A 3,831-nucleotide genomic window follows, 5' to 3' on the forward strand; every position below is an offset into this window, starting at 1 on the left:
CCATGTCTATTCACATCTGGCTCCCATGGCCTTACCCGGCCCCCTGGCACTGCACAGTTCCCTGTGGCAGAAGTGGATCCCAGCACACCCTGGAAAATGTTCTCATCTGTGCTCCGTTCTAGATGAGGTTGCTGGGAAGGCTTCTCCATCAGCTTGGATGAAGAAAGTTTTGAAGACCTTGGAGCCTCCTGCAGGTATGTTCTCAGCGTGCCACCAAGGAAGAATTGTAGACAAGCGGGCAGGCACCAGGTGACAGAAGCTTCTGTGGCTGTTGTGTTACAGATATGTCTCCAGGGAGGACTTCTCCAGCTCCTACCTTGGATGCTGCACCCAAGCCCAGCTCCCATGGCAGGGGTGAGTAGTGTGTCCCTGCTGACCCCACAGGCTGAGCCCTGCTTTTGTGGGATCCATTGCTGGGAAATGGAACTACTTTCTCTTAAGGTCCTCCACCAGAAGAGACCAAAGGCATGGCAGACAAGAAATTCCAGAACTCATTTGAAATCATGTGGCAAATGCTGAAGGAAATGCTGCAGAGAAGACAAGGTGGGGGGATTTCCCGCATGCTTCCCCTGGGACTCAGCAGCCGGGGGCTTTGGCTGCACATCTGGACACGCCATGCCCGGCACAGCAGGAAGGGATCCATGGCAGCCTCGCTGCCCCGCTGCTGCTTTCACGCCCTGCAGGGCTGTTTCCCAGTCTGGCCTGGCTGCAGCTTCTGCCCAGCCTCTGCAGGAAGGCATTGGGCATCAGCTGACAGGCAGCCCAAACTGCACCATGGGCCTGAGATCTCCTGCGATTTCCCAGTCTCTGAGCAGATCAGGAGACACAGCTATTTGGAGGAGGAAGTGCTCTGGCCCAGACCCAAGACCGTGGACCTTTCCTGACCCTTATAAATTTTTTTGATAATTATTGCCTCCTGAGGATGTCACCTCCCCAATGGGAAACAACTCCACCTGATCCAGCTGTGCCTTTTCCTTTCTCCAGAAGTGGATTTTGAGCCTGTGCAGAAGGAAGCATTTGCCGGAGGAAGCAGTGGTTCTGTGCCAGCCTCTGCTGCAGGAAGAGAGGCCATGCCAGGCACAGGCACAGGAGGTAATTGCTGTGCCTCTGGGCCTGAGCCCTGCTGAGGCTTGAGCTGCCCTCTCTGCTGCTTGGCAGCGCGGGCACAGCCTGGACTAGTGCGGCACAGCCCAGGGGAATTATCCCGAGCAGGCGCAGGGCACTCGGGTACTGAGCAGTCCTGCTGGGGTCCCTCTGTGGGAGACATGTCCTGAAACCTGGGAGTGACTGCACGGGGTGCCCACGGTGGGGAAAGGACAGAGGGGGAGAGCAAGGCTCCAGTGTGTCCTGAGAGGGCCTGGCTGTTTGCCCTTGGGATCTGGGAGCTGTCGCCGCAGAAGGAGGGCAGGAGGGACAGAGGGAGGGAGGGATGGATACCTGTGTCACTGCCTGCTGCATTTTTCCCCCGTGCTTTAGGGAGGATTTCCTCTGTGTGTGAGGGAGAGAGCCCCGGGGCCCTGGGCTACTCCAGCCACCCCTCCCAGGGATGTTGCTGAGGGCAGGGAAAGAGTGTGGAGAGTGACCAGGAGCCAGCCCAGAGCTCCCCAGGCCCCTGTGCAACTATGGGCATGTCAATTCGGATCTGGCTCCCACGGCCTTAGCCGACCCCCTGGCAGTGCCCAGTTCCCTGTGGCAGAAGGGGATCCCAGATTGCCACTGAGATCATTCTGATCTCTGCTCCCTTCTAGACTGGAATCATGACTTGGATTTTTTTGAAGCCCTGCTGGAAAATGGCTTGAAATTCCTGGAGGATGCTGGAGGCTATTCCTCCGTGTGCCTTTCTTGACAGAATAATCAGTGTCAATGTGACAAGAGCTCACTCATAAGCCATTTCCCTTAACATTATTTTAGGGCTGAAGGATTCTGAAAATCTTGCCCTGCTCCCTTCTGGAGCCCTGAGGGATCCCACAGGATCGCTGTCATTGGGAGGAAGGAGCATTTAGCTTTCAATCTTCCTCCCGTGTGCAATGCCAGTGTGTCCTTCCGTGTGCTCTGTGCAGTCACAGAGAAGAGCAGAGAGGGAAGGGGCCGGGCCGGGCCTAGGGCTGTGCCCCGGGGCTGAGCCTTGTGGGCAGCCTGAGGATCTCCTGCAGTGCCACAGGAGCTCTTCTGTCCTGCCTTTCTTTGCAGCTGAACCTGCTGGTGAAGGCCCCACATCCAAGACTGAGCCTCTGGGAGATGCTGAGAGTAGGTCAAGGCCTTTCCCCTGGGACAGCTGCTAGCTCAGAGCCCAAAGCTGGGCCAGGGAGGCAGCGCTGCAGGTGCCAGCACAGAACCATGCACGTGTGTGCCCGCGCCCTGCATGATCCCCTCACCACTCCTGCGGCTCAGTGGTGCCCGTGCAGATCAGCAGAGATGGCAGAAGCTTCTGTGGCTGTTGAGTTACAGGTGTGTCTGCAGGGAGGACTTCTCCAGCTCCTGGGCTGGATGCTTGGCCCCAACCCAGCTCCCATGGCAGGGGTGAGTAGTGTGTCCCTGCTGACCCCACAGGCTGAGCCCTGCTTTTGTGGGATCCATTCCTGGGAAATGGAACTACTTTCTCTTAAGGTCCTCCAAAAGGAAAGACCCAAGATACTGCAGCCAAAATGTCTCATGAGTCAGATGAATTCCTGACACAAACACAGAAGGAAGCACCCGGAGGACAAGGTGGGTGCATTTCCCTCATGCTTCCCCTGGGACTCAGCAGCCAGGGGCTTTGGCTGCACATCTGGACACGCCGTGCCCGGCACAGCGGGAAGGGATCCATGGCAGCCTCGCTGCCCCGCTGCTGCTTTCACGCCCTGCAGGGCTGTTTCCCAACCAGGCCTGGCTGCAGCTTCTGCCCAGCCTCTGCAGGATGGAATTTGGCATTAGCTGATAGGGTGCCCCAACTGTACTGTGGGCCTGAGATCCCCTGCCATTTCCCAGTCTCTGAGAAGATCAGGAGGTGCAGCTGTTTTCTCAAGGGAGTGCACTGGCCCAGCCCCAATTACCTGGGATTTTTCCTGATCTTTACCTGTGACTTTGACAAGCATTGCCTCATGAAGATGACACATCGCCAGTGGGGAATGTTTCCATTTGATCCAGTTGTCCCTTTTTTCCTTTTTCAAGTGATGGACCAAAAGGCTGTGCAGAAGGAGGAGCACCCAGGGAGAAGCAGTGGCTCATTGGCAGCCCCTGCAGCAGAAAGGAAGGCGATGCCAGACATGGGCACAGGCACAGCAGGTAATTGCTGTGCCGGGCTCAGCCCTGGCCGGGGCTGTGTGGCAGCAGCTCTTCCCCCAGGGCCTGCCCTTGCCCGGCCCGGCAGCAGCCAAAGCTGGAGGCGCCTCGGCTTCCAGGCCTCTGGAGCAGCTTCAGAGCCCCGGGGAAACGGGACTGGTGCAGCAACGTCCCTGGCGCTGCAGCTGCTGCGGAGCTGGCCCTGAGTGCCCAGAGGCCCAAGGCACAGGAGCAGCCCCGAGCGGGAGCCCTGCCGCCAGCCCAGGGCCAGAGCCAGCCCTGGCTCCCGACTGAGCAGGGGCTGCGCTGGGTCCTGACAAGGCCTGAGCCTGTCCCCTGGGGCTGGGGGAGCTGTCACGGGGCAGGGAGGGCCAGGGCTGGCAGTGGCTGCTCAGGGATGGCTTTGGCCCGTGTCCCTGGCAGCAGCCACTGCCCAAGCAGCTGCGCTGCCCCCGGGCTCTCCTCCCAGCCTGCTGGGCTTTGTTGGCTGGCACAGCCTGTGCCAAGGGCCGGCAAGGTGCCTGCAGGCCCCAGCTCTGGGGGAAACAGAGAACGTCCTGCCCGTATTCA

The 3,831-nt window shown here is 59.0% G+C and overlaps 1 long non-coding RNA gene across 1 annotated transcript; it reads left to right on the forward strand.

The window, feature by feature from the left end:
* The first annotated feature begins 2,454 nt into the window (after window positions 1–2,454).
* Window positions 2,455–3,241, forward strand: LOC135308173 (uncharacterized). The gene is made up of 3 exons (XR_010368721.1): window positions 2,455–2,520; window positions 2,608–2,706; window positions 3,151–3,241. It is a non-coding gene; the product is annotated as an uncharacterized LOC135308173 (long non-coding RNA).
* The last annotated feature ends 590 nt before the right edge of the window (window positions 3,242–3,831 follow it).

The sequence above is a fragment of the Passer domesticus genome, chromosome 9 (assembly GCF_036417665.1).
Source record: "Passer domesticus isolate bPasDom1 chromosome 9, bPasDom1.hap1, whole genome shotgun sequence".
Classification (NCBI taxonomy): domain Eukaryota; kingdom Metazoa; phylum Chordata; class Aves; order Passeriformes; family Passeridae; genus Passer; species Passer domesticus.